This window comes from Chlorocebus sabaeus, chromosome 10 (assembly GCF_047675955.1).
Source record: "Chlorocebus sabaeus isolate Y175 chromosome 10, mChlSab1.0.hap1, whole genome shotgun sequence".
Classification (NCBI taxonomy): domain Eukaryota; kingdom Metazoa; phylum Chordata; class Mammalia; order Primates; family Cercopithecidae; genus Chlorocebus; species Chlorocebus sabaeus.
Genome location: NC_132913.1, coordinates 81,796,069 through 81,816,357, shown reverse-complemented (window position 1 = coordinate 81,816,357; position 20,289 = coordinate 81,796,069). Strand labels below are relative to the sequence as shown.

The window sequence follows — 20,289 nt, the reverse complement described above, 5'->3', positions numbered from 1 at the left end:
GGAAAAAGAATGTCCTTTTTAGGAATATTCATTTAAATTTTTAAAGGGAAAGACATATGTCTACCTTCTCTTACAAAGTTCAGAAAAAATATAACATATATATACGTGTGTGTGTGTGTGTGTGTGCATGTGTATTCATAAAATACTAAAGCAAGTGAGGAAAAATGTAAACAATTCATGACTCTGGGTAAAGGGAAAATAGGATTTATTGTACTATGCTTGCAAAATTCCCTGTGGTTTGAAATTCTGTCAAAATTAAAAGTTATAAATTAAAAATTATAGATTTTTAAAAGTAAGACTCCATTTTTAAATACTGGCTCAAAATTTGCCCTCGAAAAAGAAAATATTTTAAACACAACACAGGCTTATTTTTTAAAGATCTTACAATGATGATAAAGATTTTTCTTCAGATCATAGTTACCATAAAAAGGGTACCTGTTTCTCTCTTCCTTAGAATCTGCTCAAAATTGGTGAAAACTGAAAAAAAAACACACACACAATTCAGTACCTGCTTATGTGGTTTACTGTTAATTCAGAATTCTTCACAGATATTTTAAAAGGATCTAGTTCATCGCCAGTAGGAATTATTATTAACAAGGGGCTTTCATAAGAAAATAATCTAAAATGTCAATTTAAAATCAGTTTATTCCAACTCAAATCATGCTAATATTTAACATTGTTTTAACTTTAGGCTTTAGATATGCTTTTTTAAAGAAAGACTACATGTTTTTATCTGATTTTAAGCATGCAATATTTGCAAATGTAAAACATATATTTGTGGAGACAGTTGGTAATTTTAAACTTAATGAAAAAATGGTTAACTACTTAGAAATAAAATAGTGATAAGAAAATTATAGGTGTGTAGTAATTACCGGTTCTTCAAAGACAGCCTGTTATTTTAGCATACAATGTGCTAAGAACATTATCTCTGAAGCCAGATTGCCAGAGCAAACTTTGGTCTTGACACTTGCAACTTGTGTGATATCTGGCAACTTAGTTATCCCATCACAGCTTTGGTTTCCTCCTCTGAAAGGTATACACAATAGTGTTGCCTACTTCCTAGGACTGTTGTGATGAACACATACATAAATATATGTGTGATTATATATCAAGCATAAAAATTGTCTATTCTACCATAAGTTATTAGTAAGTGCTAGATATTCTTATTGTCAAAATTAAAGGAAACGAATTAACTATCTTCCAAATTAGTATAAAAACAATGGCATGTTTCACTAAAAATATTGTCTTCAATTCAGAATAATTGAAAAACAAGGTATTTTACTAAAATTATACAAAATATATGAATAATTGTCACCTGAATTTATTTCTACTGCATATTTTTCATTTTATTTTACATAATTGCCATCTATGCTTATTTCTGATTTAAACTTTTCACTATATTCATATGTCTTTTATCTCTCTTGTCCTTCATGCAGTTATTGCTTTATTCTGTTAAATAGTTTCCACTTTCATGTCCTTTATTTATAATTCTTCATAATTTCGTTTATTTTCTCCATTGAACATTTTTTCCCATTTCCTTTCCTTTTTCCTTGTCTTGGCTAGCTTGTCACTTGTCACTACCATCACTTGCCTACCTTGTCACTACCTAATGTATTTTCCTTGTCACTTGCCTACCTTCTGCCAGAGTTCTGCCTTCCGTGTTAAGAATGTTCCTCTGAAATGAGAGTCCTTTGGAGAAAGATGCTAAGGTACTAATTCCAGAGGCTTCATTTCTTATATTTTATGCTATAGTCCCAACCATCTCCTCCCAATGAAAGTATCAGAAAAGAACATAGGGTTCAAAACCTGAGTTTTCACATGGCTTGTTGCAGATCAGCATCATGGCAGCTGGATGGAGAGAATCTCTGAGAAGATGGTCCTTCCAGTTTGCCACTCAAGAGCTGCCATGCAGTCAGCTCACTTCTCCATCTACATAACCTGCTGTTTCTCACCAAGGGAGTTATTCTTTGTGAGTCATATGTATTCAAACACGTCTCACAGAAAATATAGATTTGTGGAAACACATGCCTATTTGCAACTGGTACAAATAGAGAGAATATTGACAGTAATGCTGAAAATCCTAAAAAACATTTTTCTTTTCAGAATGACTGGTTGAAGATTTTCCTCAAAAACTCAGCAGAAAAATAAATATCATACTCCAGGCATGATTTTTAAAAAGCATGAAAATGTTAAAAGGAAAAAAAAATCAAATTTGCAAACCTCTCTGCATGTATATTCATATCAACTCACAATAAATCATATACTAATTATTTCCAATATTAGTCAAAAGTAAACCACAAACTCATGTGTTCTACTTTCATTATATTATATATATTTTAAATTAATATAAGATGAATTGCATGCATTTTAAAATATTAGTACATATGACTTTAAACATCTTGAAAACATTCCATAAAGAAAAAGCTACTTAGAAGATTTCTAAATGATATATTTACCTATAAATGATCTGTTTGTTATTACTCTTTAATAATGATTAAAATGATTTTATTATTAAAAATGCATACATTAGAAATTATTATGAGATAATCTCCTAACATCTCTTGGAAACCTATGCAATACTGCTCTGGCTTCCATTCCATGGTAATCAATTTCTAAATAAAATTATCTTTTTTATCATTTTTACTTTCTATTTTCTCTTTTTTAGGTATAATTGACCAATAATAACATGTGAACAATGTGATGCTTTGATATATGTCTAAACTGTGGAATGACTATCAAATTAAAGTTAATTAACATATCTATTACCTCATATAGTTACCATTTACTTTGGTTTGGTGAGAACATTTAAGATTCACTCTCTTAAAAATTTGAAGTATACAATACAATATTATTAACTATGCTGTACACATAGATCTCCAGAACATATCTGTCCTCCATAACTGAAACTTTGTACTCTTTTATACAATTGTTTTTTAGCTCATTAAGTTTTGCTAAACAGTGATCTTACATGTTAGAAATGCCAAAATTCACTTAAAAAATAGGAAAAGTGATGATTCCATCTCTCAAAACTTCCATTTGCTATTTGATATTGCTTTTTGTCTATATACCATAAAACAGTGTTTTTATAAAACGAATCCTGCTGAAAAATATAATTTTGCTTATTTTTTCATAAGGATCTGAACTCAAGAGGAAAACCTATCCCATTTTCTTTTTATCCATATCTAGCTTTTCCTTGTTGTTGTTCTTTTTGGTTGGAAAAACATGAAAGTGGTAAGACAGGCTTTTGTTATGACAGATGTTTTTAAAGTTTGGGTTGTAAATAAATAAAATTAAATAACATTAATTAAGGACACTGCATTTAAAAGAAGGAAATCTACAAATATTTGTTCATCAAGCAAATTCTACAGATAAGAATTTTAAATTTAAATCTAAAAATACTGCATGTAATTTAAGTCAGTTATTACCTCATTTATCCTTTTCATGTTACCTTAATACCTCTATATTCAATTAGTTTTCTTCATTTGTACCTAATGTGCTGAATATCTGCCTCTTTTCCTTTTGTACTTAAAAAATTTTTAATTCTTTCATAGAACTAGCTCTCAGAATTTGTGCTTTCCGTAGTAAAAACAAGATACCTATTTTACTTGAAGTTTCTCTATTGCGGAATAATAACCTTAATTTGTAAATCTTCATCAGTCTAACTGGGCATTCATTTTCTGAAATAGTGAAGGTATTTTAACTTTAGTTTCAGTAGGCTTATTCACACCGCTATAATATAATTCTTCCATTTTGGGCATAGAAGAGTAACTAGTCTCACAGCACTAGTTAGTAGTTACTCGTGGAAGAGTAACTAGAAACTCACCGTAACTAGCCTCCTAAGTGTTTGGTGTGCAGAAGATAGCTATGGGGAATTGTTATGAAATTCTATTCCAGAACCTGTGTTAACTCTTCATGTAAACCTGATGAATTCCACAATTTTTTAAAATTATTTTAAGAAAATCATATATATTTATGAGCTTTTAGAGATGAGTTTATGAAAAACTTCTAACAACCTGATATATTTCAAAAGATTTGAAAGGTGTTACAAATACAACAGAAAAAAACAGGAACATTGATTTACAATAAAAACTGAAACTATGTATAACTGATATTTTGGTACTGTGACTTTTATGAAATTTATTTCGTCTGAAACTTTTTTTTTCAAATTTCTTTTCAGCTTTCTAAATTAACTGTAATCATTAGAATTGTAATCACCTTTTATTTAACCAGGATATGGGTTGATGGTTAGAGATGAAAATCACAAATATTTTCAAATCATATGAGAACAAAACTAGTAGGAATGGTATAAAATACAGACTTTATTAAAAACATAGACAATCTAGGTGACGAAATGTAGCAAAAACGTTATTTGTTTTGTTTTTTAGTTCTTTCATCATTATTTATCTGTTACTCTCCTTTTTGGAAAATGGACCAAAAATATCCTTAGGAGCTTAATGTCACCCAGTTTCATTATAAACAAGATTCGTAATAATAGCAATTTGCCATGAGTCCCATTTTTTTGTTTGAATATATGAAACTCTTTAGAAGATGAATCACATTACCCATCCATTCAAAGGGAAAAAAAACGTTTTTTCAGCCATTTTTCCTCCAGCCACTGGATATTCCTGTGCTATCTGTGAACTGAACCACAGAAACAGTCTTATCAATGATCTTAATGATGCTTTGGAACTTAAAGAGTATACAAAATAAATTTGACTGTTACATTTTCTTTATCATAAGAGAAATATTTATTTATTTATTTTATATCTAAAGCAATGAACATTTCTTTAATCATTCAATTTCAAGGCTCTCATTTTATGTTAAATTCAGTATATCTTTGTTAGCATATATTCATTTACCAACATGTAAAATAATCTTGGAAGATTTGGGTCATGCAATCAGTAAGCAGAATTTGGCCTCGACTGTTGATTATGACAGTCTACAATAGTCATCATTCAACATATGGATGTTTTTTGGTGATTACATATACTGTAACCTAATTAGTCAAAAAGACACATTGTTTTAAAAAATAATCCAACAAAACTAACCAGTCCATGCTTAAATTGACTTTTATGGAAAATAAATCAGAAAGTACAAAAAAACTAAATAAGAAAGGAAGAGTACATCCTCTATTTCCCTATTTCAGCATGGCTTGGACAATTATAGGAAGATAAAATGACATCTTTATTGCTAACAAGATACTTAGAACTTTCATTATCTAACATATTTACTAAGCTCTTTTAAGAAAATATGAGGCCAGGTGCCATGGCTCATGACTGTAATCCCAGCACTTTGGGAGTCTGAGGCAGGAGGATCACTTGAACCCAGGAGTTTGATGCTAGCCTGTGCAACATAGTGAGACACCATTTCAACAACAACAACAATATTAAAAATAACCAAGTGTAATGGTGCATACCTTTGGTCCCAGCCGCTCAGGAGATTGAGGCAGGAGGATTGCCTAAGCCCAGGATTTGGATACCGCATTGAGTCGTAATGGCACCACTGCACCCCAGCCTGGGCAAAAGAGCAAGACCCTGTTTCAAAAAAAAAAAAGTCAAAAAATAATTGAAGGTTTGGGACAGGACAATATTGTAGAAGAAAGATAGGCATTTATTTGATAAAAGAGATGTGTTCTTCAGTTCCAACAAAGGGATCTTCAGAAAGAAGGAAAAATAATTAAATTATAAGACTATAACTGAAACCATTCTCTCTCAGAAGTTGTAAAAAAGTAATTCCTGTCTGTACCCATAGGAGCAGGGAGCAAACCAGAAATTGAGATTTCATGTTAGGGGAGTATAAATTCAGTTATTATACTATTGTTGTTGTTTTTATCGTCACCCTTATTTTAATTTTAAGCAGCTGTGGGGTTGATAGAAATCAATATTTGAATTTCTGAGTTATCTTTAGGTGAATCCAATTTAACCTCATCAGCATGTATCCACCTGTGATTGTGTTTCAACATTTTTCCCCAGTTTATTTCTTTCATAGACAAATGAATTAATATATTTTGTGGAATCAAAATATGTCTTATCTCCCGCATGTAGATTAAAGAGAAGCCAATTTATTGGTTAAAACTGAAGTCCAAGATTTTAGTAAACTGCACATAAGGCTGTGGTGGCCTCCTTGAAGGATTTACTTTGCTCTTACATTTTTGTGGGACTCCCATTCCCGGAGGCTATCTCTAAAGACTTGAAGGTTAAGATTGCATGTCTCTGCATTGACTGGGCTCCTGGAGGCTCCCGATTGTTTCTGCCCTTGTTTGGCTCTGCTTTAATCCATGCTTGTTCTGTCTCCCATGTGCCCCAATTTGCACTTTTGCACTGCCATATTATGCAGCCATTCTGCTGCTTGAAGCAAAATAAGCCAAAACAGAAAGTTTTATACAGAATTATACTTTTTGGAATTTTTCTATTATACTTCTATATCCCAAATTTTATAATCAAAAAATGTTTAAATATATGTTCATTGGGAAGTTCATTAGTACTCTTTATGAGAGACTTGGACATTTGGGGCATTTTTAACTTTTAAATACTAAAATAGCAATTGTTTTAAAACTGTATTCTGATCTTATAAAATCAAAAGAAGAAGAATACTTCACAAATATTACAGAATTCACCAATTTTGTAAACAAGTACATAATATCTTTAAGCTTGTGAATTGTTTAAATTTTTAAGGAATATTTACTAATGGCCATGCCTTCATGAAGACTAATTCAAGTGATAATATAAATAAATGAAAATATAGAAGAAGTATAGCTCAAGGTAAAATTTATAGCCTCAAAATAAAAAACCTGAAAGTATATTTTTAGATAATTTGAGTTTTAGTAATTTAGAGATTTAGAACTCAAACCACAAAGGTACCTAAGTAAAGATAATTTCAGAACTCTCTATAGACTATTAAAATGGAACTCCTTTAGAAAGTTTAAATCCATCATTTAGTTTCAAGGCTATGCATAATTTTTAAATAGAGTCATGTTTAACTAGAAAATGATTTCTGAGCTCTAGCTATTGGTCCCTGGTCTCATTTAGGAGAGCTGAAATTAGAATCATAGAAGACACAGATTTTATTCTGTAGATGAGGCAGACTCACCTGAGATTTAAACAGTAGTGACCATGCATATCTCTAGGATAACTGTTTCATTCCCTATAGCAATCTAGTACCTGGGCAACTGCTTTGGAAGATTGTTCAAAGATAAAAGGTACAAAAAAATTCCATGTTTAAATGAAGTAATAGTAACAATTTCTACCTCCTAAATGTTTCACCAGCACATTTTCTCTTTCAGTTCCCAAATCCTTTAATTCTACCCCTTATTGTTTCTATCATCAATTGATTCCCGTGTGTGTGTGTGTATCTCCTATATTAAAACCATCCTACTTTATTTTCTTTGTTTCTGTCAATAGAATGTGGATTTATGTCTATCTATTTACATCTATCTAGTAATATAAGTAGGTATCTATATATCTCCATTTTTCTTTCATCTGTCTCCTCTTTATCTATTTCTATAGCACAGGGGCCCCCAAACCCTGTACCTGTCCTGGTTAGGAACCAGGCCACACAGCATGAAGTGGGTAGATGGCAAGTAAGCAAGCTTCATTTGTATTTACAACTGCTCCCCATCACTTGCATTACCACTTGAGCTCTGGCTCCTGTCAGATCAGCGGTGGCATTAGATTCTCATAGGAGCACAAACCCTGTTGGGAGATAAGTTGCATATTCCTTATGAGAATCTAATGCCTGATGATCTGTCACTGTCTCCCATCACCCCCAGATGGAACCATTTAGTTGAAGAAACTCAAGCTCAGGGCTCCCACTGATTCTATATTATGGTGAGTTGTATATGTATTTCAGTATCTGTTACAATGTAATAATAATAGAGATAAATTTGACAATAAATGTCATGTGTTTGAATCATCCTCAAACCATCCCCTGTTCCCCCGCCAGACCATGGAAAAATCGTCTTCAATGAAACTGGTCCCTGGGGACTACTACTACAGTATATCTACATAGATAGATAGATAGATAGATAGATAGATAGATAGATAGAAAGAATATCTATTGCTCATTATGTGCCCAGTATATCATCTATTTTCCCTCACCTCATAACACTCAATGAGAGCAAAAATGCATATACATTCTTTACTATTACATAAAACATTCACACACAAGTAACTCATACTGGATAAATTGATGATTGCTGAATTCTGCCTGATCGTAGAGATAGAAGAATGGCTATATCCATTGATACCCTCCTAAAGGGTGTGAATTAGTACTTTACCCCTGAAAATCATTTAGTCCATATGTATAAAGTGGATTAGAAATGTGTGTTCATTTTGGCCCTAATTACTATTTGAGAGTCTATACGAACAACACCAACTACTACCACTGCTTCACACAGAAGATGAAGCTGTTGGAAATCCTTCATTTTTCTTTAAACTTATGAACTTAACTCGTGTGCAGCCATATTTTTTTCTCTTTTCTGGTATGATAATAAAGACATCTCCACTCATTTCTAAGGTTAATCATTTAACTGGTATAAAATTGCCTTCTGAAAAATACATAATGAAGTCATTTCATTGTTCCATGGTTTTACTGATTTTTCCATGCTCTCTTCAAACTCTCACCCATTTAAGTTCATCTGTCTTTAAATAAATAAATAAATAAATAAATAAATAAATAAATAAATAAATACAGGAATAACAACAAAAAACCCTTTTCCAAGATTCACAACAATCAATGATTATCTTTTCCTCTATCTTTTAAAATCATTTTTTGGAAAAAGTTCCATAAAATGCTTGTCTTTGTTTCCCTCATCAGTTACTCTCTCCTCATTCTATTTTCTAGAAAATCTATGATTCCCTCAGTTTTTTTGTATGCATGATCACTAATGTCCTGCTTGTTACCAAACAATACCAGCAATAATAGAAATAGCTAATCCTTATAGCTCTTAGGCTGTATGACACATATTTTCTGTGCATATTCTTGTTTAATCTCTATAATAATCCTACAGTATAGGTATGACTGTTGATCCTCCACATTGGACAGCTGATAAAACTGTGTGTCAGGGAGTTTAAATGTTTTTTTCAAAGTCATAGAACAAGTGAGTGACCAAAATGAGACTTAAACTCAGGCTACATCTGACACCATTGCTCATGATCTTCACAATTCTTTTGTACTGTTTCAAAAATCCTTTAAATATTTGACAATATCTATATTTTTAGAGGTTTTCATGTGTTGTGTTTTAATTTAAATGTTATAGGTGTTTTACTGGTCAGAGAGGACTTAGTAGCCACAAAACTGTTAATTACAATATCAGCTTTTCTGTTTTATGCTAATTATTTACTTTTTTTTTTTTTTTTTTTTTTTAATCAGCTGAATGTTTGGGAAAGTACCTAAATGCAGATGTTATTTACTTAGGAAAAAATTCCATAAAATAATTGTCTTTATTTCCCTCATCAGCTACTCTCTCATCAATCTATTTTCTAGAAAACCTATGATTCCCTTAATCTATTATATACAAAATCAGTCTTAGTATACAGTCCATATCAAAATTGATAACATAAATAGTAGAATAGTTTCTAAGATAATTTTTGTGTCTTACATTATCTTTTGAGTATCATTTGTTCTTCACCTATCTGGAAAGTACAACATATTTAGGCATTTTTCTTCATAAAACTCTAAAAGAGAGTAAGCAAGGAAACTGGTTATTAGAAGCAAAGACAAACATTCGAGGATTAAAATGATAGAAAGCACTAGGAATTACCCATTCTAACTCCATTCCCTCCTGCCCAGCCACATGGTAGAAAACTTAAGGCTCTATGCATCTTTTTCCTCTCGACAAATGCCTTGTTAGTTTTATTTTAGCTAATGCCTTGTTAGCTTTATTTTAGTTAAGCTAAAGCTAAGTGGCCTAGCCAATAATCTTAAAAGTCATAAATATTGTATTATCTAATTTGAGAGAGAGAGAGAGAGCGCAAGGACAAGAGAGAGAGGAAAACAAGTTATCATCTTCTAGGATGTATATAGTAGGTCTCCATTTATGAGACATTTAAAGCACAACCTCCCCAATCCTTGTCTTGGGTCTAGTCCTTCAGAATGGAGAGAAAGTAAAAGATCCAACTTTCATTATCTAAAAATGTAGACAGTCCAAGGGTTAAAGGTTTAGCTGCTGTACAGGGTGCCAAATTTAATAAATCTATATATCTTTCTGACTGGATTGTTGTAGACGCATATTTTTTCTCCCCAACTCATTTTGCTTGCTGATTCAAATTCCTTCTTTGTGGAAAACCACAGTTGTAAGGCAAGGCAGTTTCAGAGGCAGGACATTGCTTTCAATATGAAGCCAAATATTTCCACACTAAGAATTGCATGAAGATGTTAGATTAGCAAAAATCTGAGGACTATGTGTGGCTATATATATACATATATATACACATATATGTATATATACACATATATACACAAATATATGTATATATACACATATATACACATATACAAATATATGTATATATACACATATATACATATATACACATATACACATATACGTATATACGTATATACGTATATGTGTATGTGTATATATGTATTTGCCAGAAATCCTGAATGAGCAATCTTAATATTTCTGTCTACTAGTTGCCTAAAGGTCTTCAAAGGTGTCAGAGTCATAGTCAGGATTCTGGTAGAAACCAGATGAGTATTTTAATTTCATTTTGACCAATATTACTTTCTCCAACCATTTTTTACTTGTTTATAAATTTTAAAGTTGAAATTGAAGAATATCCTAGGTACATTCTGTAATTCTTCTGAGAGAATTATAAAGCTTTGCCTGTATAAATAGTTTAATTTTGTTTTGTTTTTCTTTTTAGTGAAAGTGGATAAAAATATTTTTTCAATTACCTAAAAATTCTGTTATTTGACTGGGGTTTCTTCATTTTATTCTAAATGCCTTTGCATCATGTAAAATGTTATTAAGATTTATTAGGTCATAATTTAAACCTTTTTTTATTCAATAGCATCCTAATAAGTAAAATTTTGGAAATTTAGTTGTTTTTAACTTATTTTCACTGGAAGTATCTTATAACATTAATATATTGCTGAGACTGAATTAGAAAATAAAATAAATATAATTTATCTTCAATAGTGAAAGGATTCTTATAACATTTATAAATTATTTTAAATATAGAAACTTGCTAAAAAGTGGAAATTTTAAAAATAGCAACCTGCGAAAATCCAGTGACTGGAAATAATTTCTACCAGTTAGTCATGTTGACCAAATTATCTCTGACCAAATTACTCATCATCAAATTGTTTTTGACCAGACCTCCTGCAGCTATTGAAGTCAGTCTCTGCACCTGTTCTTTGAATTTTAGATATTTTTGCTTACTCAGAAAGTTCTATCATTATCTTCTTTCTCCATTAGGACTGAGGAAACATCCCAATATTGAGAGGGAGGGGTAAACATAAATGTAATGCACAACATATACGAGTTACACATATATCTAATACCAATTTAGATATTATATTCACTGATGGCCAAATCTCCCATGAGGGGATGGATGAAGGGGCTTAAGTTCTGGATAATTTTATATTTGTTTGCTTTATCATTTCTTTATTGTTTTCATACGCCTTTTCTATGCCAGTGAAGTATTATTTTTTTCTGGTTTTTACTTTACTTGATTTTTTTCTCTATTTTTATAAAATTCATGCTTACCCTCTTGTGTTCCCACTGTGAAAAATCTGTAAGACGTTAGGAGCGGATAAGGAAAACACCTTTATGGACTAATGTAAATAGATGTTATCTTCCAATTCTGCATCATTATTTTGAATTTACATTTATACATATAAATGCTCATTGAATATTATGCTTTTAAATAATCTTCTCTGGCATGTGTTATATACAGACTGTTGTACAGTACTTCTGACAAATATTCAAATTTCAGGTTTTGTTCTTACTTTTCCCTTCCAATCAATGTACGGTATATGCTAGAGTTTTTCTATTCCTTGATTTCATGACTCCCTAACTGTAGCCTGATCCCCCTTTCCCTCATATGAACTTCTCAAAAGATATGCATATGTGTCCAAGTCCAATTGTTCAACTCTGAATCTATCCTTATCCATTTGAAATCTAGCTCCCATCTTTAATGCTTACTTAATATGCTAAATGAAAGATAACTAACGATTTTAAATTGCTAACATTTATGAGTGCTTAAAATTCATTTTTTCCCTCTCTAAACATTTTGCAAATATTTTATTCTCATTAAAATTCTCTACTATCTCTTGTCTTGTTTTTCTCTCTTCATGAGTTTCTAGTCTCATGAATTCATTTTGTATTTTTTCCCTGTGGATCATTCCTGACATTTTGCTTATCTCAGGTACACTCACCTCTATCTTCTTCTCTACTTACTTTAAAAAGTGTTTCTTTATCAGGGATCAGCAACATTTGAAACATGACTCAAAGAATCTCAAAATCATTTGTAAAATATTTTTCATACACATATTTCAAAAGAGATGGTCAAAATATAAAATTTTATGTGTATCTCACAAGGTCAATAATCATTGTCTTAAAAGCTCTTCTTGTAGATTAAAACCACCTTTTACAATTTTAAAGACCAACTATAAGTTATAAGCTTATAATTTACTTCTTTCCTTTAGGTCTATAAAACTAAAACCTGGATATGCCTTGAATATACACAATTACCTAAACCTGACCAGGCTTAAAACTGAATTCATCACCCCTTAACTAAGACTTTTGGTAACTCCAACATTACATTGTAAGATCATGAGCTACACCAATGCTCAAATAAAAGATCAAGTTTATCTCTACATTATTTTTCACAATCCCAGCTTTGTGTTACCAACTGGTATACCCCTTGCATTTACATATCAAAAAGCTGCTTCTGTACAAAACTTCATGGTGTTTCTGTGCCTCAGCAATGAACAACCCAAAAAGGAAATTAAGAAAACATGTTTTACATTCAAAAATATACAGAAAAATAAATAATTAGAAATAAATTTAATCCTTTGGGTATTTGCCTAGTAATGGAATTGCTGGGTCAAATGATATTTCTGGTTCTGTGTCCTTGAGGAATCGCCACACTGTCTTCCACAATGGTTGAACTAATTTACACTCCCACCAAGAGTGTAAAAGTGTTCCTATTTCTCCACATCCTCTCCAGAATCTGTTGTTTCCTGACTTTTTAATATTGCCATTCTAACAGGAGTGAGATGGTATCTCATTGTGGTTTTGATTTGCATTTGTCTAATGACCAGTGATTATGAATATTTTTTCTTTTTTTTTGTCGGCGGTATAAATGTCTTCTTTTGAGAAGTGTCTGTTTATGTTCTTTGCCCACTTTTTGATGGAGTTGTTTGTTTCTTGTAAATTTGTTTAAGTTCCTTATAGATTTTGGATATTAGACCTTTGCCAGATGGATAGATTGCAAAAGTTTTCTTCCATTCTGTAGGTTGCCTGTTCACTCTGATGATAGTTTCTTTTGCTGTGCAGAAGCTCTTTAGTTTAATTAGATTCCATTTGTCAATTTTGGCTTTTGTTGCCATTGCTTTTGGTGTTTTAGTCATGAAGTCTGTGCCCATGCCTATGTTCTGAATGGTATTGCTTAGGTTTTCTTCTAGGGTTTTTTTTTAATGGTTTTAGGTCTTATATTTAAATTTTTAATCCATCTTGAGTTAATTTTTGTATATGGTATAAGGAAAGGGTCCAGCTTCAGTTTTCTGCATATGGCTAGCCAGTTTTCACAGCACCATTTAGTAAATAGGGAATCCTTTCCCCATTGCTTGTTTTTGTCAGTTTTGTTGAAGATGAGATGGTTGTAGATGTGTGGTGTTATTTCCGAGGCCTCTCTTCTGTTCCATTGGTCTAAATATCTGTTTTGTTACCAGTACCATGGGTTTATACACAAAGAGTTATGAATCATTCCACTGTAAAGACACAGGCACATGTATGTTTATTGCAGCACTATTTACAATAGCAAAACTTGGAACCAACCCAAACGCCCTTCATTGATAGACTGCAGAAAGAAAATGTGGCAAATATACATCATGGAATACTATGCTGCCATAAAAAAGAATGAGTTCATGTCCTTTGCAGAGACATGGATGAAGCTGGAAATCATCATCCTCAGCAAACTAACACAGGAACAGAAAACCAAACACTGCATATTCTCACTCATAATTGGGAGTTGAACAATAAGAACACATGGACACAGAGGGGAACATCACACACTGGGGCCTGTCAGGGGGTGGGGGGAAAGGGGAGGGAGATCATTAGGACAAATACCTAATGCATGCAGGGCTTAAAACCCCAGATGAGGGGTTGTTGGGTGCAGCAAACCACCATGGCACATGTATACCTATGTAACAAACATGCACATCCTGCGCATGTATCCCAGAAATTAAGGTATATTTTAAAAAGACAGAAATTTAAATAAGGAGGTGAAAGACACAGAAAACTACAAAGCATTGCTGAAAGAAATTTCAGACCTAAATAAATGGTAAAAGAGCACATATTTATGAATTTGAAGATCTAATACCAGTAAAATGGCTACACTCCCCAAAGAAATCTATAGAATCAATGGCACAACCATCAAGATGGAAAACTTAGCCATATCCCAAGCCTTTTTATTACTATTTCTCTCCTTTTAAATTTATAATTCTTCAGTAACAAATAATTCCAGATAATATAGTATATTCATTGATGCCTCTTACCTTTATGACAATGATTCTTTTTGAATTGTTTTCTCTTACTTTGTTAATATCAGTCACTTCTACTTACCTGCCAAGAATCTGCTCCTTCCTCATCTCCTGTCTCTCTGAAATGTTTGGGTGTTTCTCTTGTTATTCCTATAATCCTTATGTTAACTGTACTATTGTATTTTATACATTATGTTGAAATTGAACTTTTATATGTCTGTTTCCCTGAGACAATATGATCCTAACTTGTAGGGTTTGTTTTAATCAATGCAATACTTCAAACATCTAGCCTTTAGCTCCTCAAATTTATTTGTTGAAATATCTTCTTTATTATCCTGGGCTTACATTTATTTTTCATGGTTTTATGTCTTATATATTTTTATATCTTATATTGATTATTTATTGACTTTTACTTCATATTTTGTTTCCAATGACTATTTTTTTTAAATTTCAATATCCCAGAGTGTACATATTGTTCAAAATCAGAAATCACATTGAGATCACAAACTGAAACGTATCCGGTATTGCAAACCTGCCTAGTTCTTTTCCCAGAGGAGAACAGGAAACTTTCCTCTTTGACTAAATAGAAGATTATGTCCCCTCTTAGCATTGTCAGGCTGCAAAGGCAGGAGTTATTGGGCCTTACTATATTATCTACCAAGATTTTTTTTTAATGAGGTAAAACCTGGGAAATAGGACAAAATATCTGCTTCAGGCCTCCTTATAGTCAGTCTTAGTCCCCCAATCTCTCACAAGGTGCCATTTTTGCATCAATTATAATGACTTTCTCAATTCTGACAGCATACATGATGTATAATAAGAGATTACAATAAAGCAGTCACTTTCTGTTTCTTCAACTAGTTTTAAAACCAACATGATATCCAAGTTATAAAATAGTTCATTTCATAAATATAAATGAATGTGTATATATATATATTATTCTATAAAATCTATATTATCAGATAAGGCTACCATGATTAACAATAATATATAAAACAAGAGATAGTTGTTTATCTTTTGACCTAGCAAGGAATATATACACATTTTTATACACCCTCTAATTATCTGGATGGATAAATAGAAAACCTGCCATGAGTCTGAAACTGTCAAGACTCTTAGCACTTAAATCTGAAAACTCTACAGAACTGCTAGTGCCTCAGCTTTGACATTAAAAAAAAAATCAATTTAGGAGAATTTAGAAAATCTTATGCTTTTTACACTGCTTATAATTACATATTTACCTTATAAGTTTGTCAGTTTCCCTAAGGAACAATCAAGTACTTCAGGTTACAGACAGGGAAAAGATGGTATTAGAGAATAGAGAAGATAAATAAAAAACAACAACAAATCAAAGATATTTTCTAAGCCATCAACTCTTCTGACAAAAATAATACATTAAACTGAATAGTTTTGAATCTGAAACTACCAGTTTTGGTGTCATGCTAGAATTCATTCCCTCTGCGCCCCCACCTCAGAGCATATGCCAAGGTTTTTAAAAATACAACGTATCAATATATATTCAAATATATATATGTGTGTGTATGTATATATATTAGTTATAGCATATATTTAGTTATACGATAACTAAATTAAAGCCAATTAAGGATTAAGAGAAATGCTTGAATTTAAGATTTTGTTAATCATTCAAAAATAAAGCATTGTTCTTAGGAGACATGTTCCAGAATGTTTTGAACTATATATGGGTAATGCATAAGGAACTGATTGTAGCAGGACTGTGTCAAAGGAAGGGCTTTTTTTTTTTTTTTTTTTAAAACTTACCTGCTTTCCTTTTATTATTATTATTATTATTATCATTATTATAATACTTTAAGTTCTAGGGTACATGTGCACAACGTGCAGGTTTGTTACATATGTATACTTGTGCCATGTTGGTGTGCTGCACCCATCAACTCGTCAGCACCCATCAACTCGTCACATACATCAGGTATAACTCCCAATGCAATCCCTCCCCCCTCCCCCCTCCCCATCATAGGCCCCGGTGTGTGATGTTCGCCTTCCGGAGTCCAAGTGATCTCATTGTTCAGTTCCCACCTATGAGTGAGAACATGCGGTGTTTGGTTTTCTGTTCTTGCGATAGTTTTCTGAAAATGATGGTTTCTAGCTGCATCCATGTCCCTACAAAGGACACAAATTCATCCTTTTTAATGGCTGCATAGTATTCCATGGTGTATATGTGCCACATTTTCTTAATCCAGTCTGTCACTGATGGACATTTGGGTTAATTCCAAGTCTTTGCTATTGTGAATAGTGCCGCGATGAACATACATGTGCATGTGTCTTTATACCAGCATGATTTATAATCCTTTGGGTATATACCCAGTAATGGAATGGCTGGGTCATGTGGTACTTCTAGTTCTAGATCCTTGGGGAATCACCATACTGTTTTCCATAATGGTTGAACTAGTTTACAATCCCAACAGTGTAAACCCCATCATCTCAGACCAAAATCTCCTTAAGCTGATAAGCAATTTCAGCAAAGTCTCAGGATACAAAATTAATGTGCAAAAATCACAAGCATTCTTATACACCAGTAACAGACAAACAGAGAGCCAAATCATGAATGAACTTCCATTCACAATTGCTTCAAAGACAATAAAATACCTAGGAATCCAACTTACAAGGGATGTAAAGGACCTCTTCAAGGAGAACTACAAACCACTGCTCAGTGAAATAAAAAAGGACACAAACAAATGGAAGAACATACCATGCTCATGGATAGGAAGAATCAATATCTTGAAAATGGCCATACTGCCCAAGGTAATTTGTAGATTCAGTGCCATCCCCATCAAGGTACCAATGAGTTTCTTCACAGAATTGGAAAAAACTGCTTCAAAGTTCATATGGAACCAAAAAAGAGCCCGCATCTCCAAGACAATCCTAAGTCAAAAGAACAAAGCTGGAGACATCACACTACCTGACTTCAAACTATACTACAAGGCTACAGTAACCAAAACAACTAAAACAGAGATATAGACCAATGGAACAGAACAGAGTCCTCAGAAATAATACCACACATCTACAGCCATCTGATCTTTGACAAACCTGAGTAAAACAAGAAATGGAGAAAGGATTCCCTATTTAATAAATGATGCTGGGAAAATTGGCTAGCCATAAGTAGAAAGTTGAAACTGGACCCTTTCCTTACTCCTTATAGAAAAATTAATTACAGATGGATTAGAGAATTAAATGTTAGACCTAATACCATAAAATCCCTAGAAGAAAACCTAGGTAATACCATTCAGGACATAGGCATGGGCAAGGACTTCACGTCTAAAACACCAAAAGCAATGGCAACAAAAGCCAAAATTGACAAATGGGATCTAATTAAGCTAAAGCGCTTCTGCACAGCAAAAGAAACTACCATCAGAGTGAACAGGCAACCTACAGAATGGGAGAACATTTTTGCAATCTACTCATGTGACAAAGTGCTAATATCCAGAACCTACAAAGAACTGAAACAAATTTTTAAGAAGAAAACAAACAACCCCATCAAAAAGTGGGCAAAGGATATGAACAGACATTTCTCAAAAGAAGACATTCATCATAGGCACAGAACTATCCTGGCGAGGCCATCAGTAACAGAATAGGGGTTCTACACTTCTGTTTAAAGTCCGTGTTCTATCTCGTAATACCCTTCTCTATATCACAGGCTTCTTCAAAGACCTTTCAAAGTAACTCACACATACTCGTTTATTAATCCATGGTGTTGATATCTTAAAGAACTCCTAGAATGCCCCACCTTCTGGATTTGAGTGTTCTCACATTAATGGTTCATTCTTCCTCTGAATTACTGTAACCAGACTTTAGATCTAATAGATTAAATGGATTCAAGTTAACCGATTTTTGCAAAAGTATTTCACAAGTGATGCTATGTATGACCTTCATGTTGGAAAAGACCAGGATTCTGCTTGAGGGATAATAAGACTGATCACTGAGTAGGGTGATGAAGGTTGGCTCCATCCACTGTAAACAAGAAATTTAAGAAGTGTTACTTTAGTATAACATAAATAGATGCTATCTTACCAATCTTTCAGCTAATGGTTTTATCATCAATTATTGTCCCAATCAATGATTATACAGGAAATTACAATATGGTAATTTTATAATTCTATTATTTTTTCTAAGTTTAATTGCCATCCTTTTGTTAAAATTATCTTTCTCTGACCAACTAGGACGATATATTTCTTCCTCTAGAACAGTGTCAATGCCTAAGTACTTCTCTTTAAGTAGTTTTAGAAAGTATTTAGTGTTATAGTTACTTACAACTTGTGGCACATACAATTTTATTTACCTGTTTGTTCTTTTGCTTTTGCTATTTTGAATATCATTCTGGATTAATGGACTTTTACATGTGAAATGTGTTTTCATTAATAACAGTCTTTATTTTATGTGCTATTCAACTTAACTCATGTGTTGTCAGTAGACCCAACTTTAAAATGGTTTCTTTGTCCTTTTGATACAGCTCCAGTTTTTCCTTGTTTTCTGGTACAACAGAATATTTCAGACTCACATCGTAACCCCCTACTTCAAATTTGGAATCAAACGTTCCCCCAAGTAGCCCTAGTACCAATCAGATGCAAATGATAATTAGAGGCCACATTCTGGCAAGGTACACATGGCTGCTAAAGTAGTATTGCTTCTAGAGTTCTTTAGGAGCTGTGACCAGAAAAGAAAATACACACACACACACACACACAAATATAAACATACATAAACATTTATATATTTGTATATAATATTGATTCTTACACTAAAAATATTCATTCTCCATAATAAATTATTTGTTTTATATTAAATTTGAATTCTAAGTACTTTTACATCTTTAGACACAATGACTACTGACTTTTTAGGGGTTCATATTAAATAATCAGTGTCAATATTAGCTCTAGTATGCTAATTATTGATTAAGCATCTTTAAAGCAAAAGCTTTAACTGTTAAGATTACTGAGAAAGCCAATCTTTGTATGTTAGCTTCTAATGATACTTCTTAATAAAACTGAACAATTTGGTTTGCATTAATTCCCTCACTATCCTTTGCTACTCAGTTTTAAAGGTGAATGATAAGAATAGAAGTTTGTTGTTGTTGTTGTTGTTTTCTTTTCGTTTTTGATTTTTTAAAATATCACTGGAAATCCCCTGGAGTTCAGTCTTAGGCAAGGTCAACAGTAAGTATACTCAGTGTGCACTATGATAGGAGAGAGTTAAAGGTAACCTTTGAACGTTTGGAATGTCAAGAGGCTGCCACTGAAAATCCCAGTAGATTCCCACGAACAACACAGGTCTTATCTTTTGTTCCGTCGTGCCAACGCCAAAAAAAAAAAAAAAAAAAAAAAAAAAGGAATATCATTTTGAACAGATAGCTGCACAGAGGCAGAAGAGAGTTGTTAAATCATTTTTCATTATGAAACAAACAGAAATAACTTAATGAGAAAACGAACTAATTTTACTTATGTTGTCTTAAACTTTTATGTCAGATAGATCTATTTCACAGTTTCTTGTTATTTGGGGTAAATTGTTTAGGTTCTTTATACATCTCATGTTTTTTCTTTGTAGAAT

At 32.4% G+C, this 20,289-nt stretch overlaps 1 pseudogene; it reads right to left on the bottom strand.

Moving 5' to 3' along the window:
* LOC103217552 (large ribosomal subunit protein uL22 pseudogene) overlaps window positions 1-20,289 on the bottom strand; it is a 129,535-nt pseudogene that overhangs the window by 13,857 nt on the left and 95,389 nt on the right.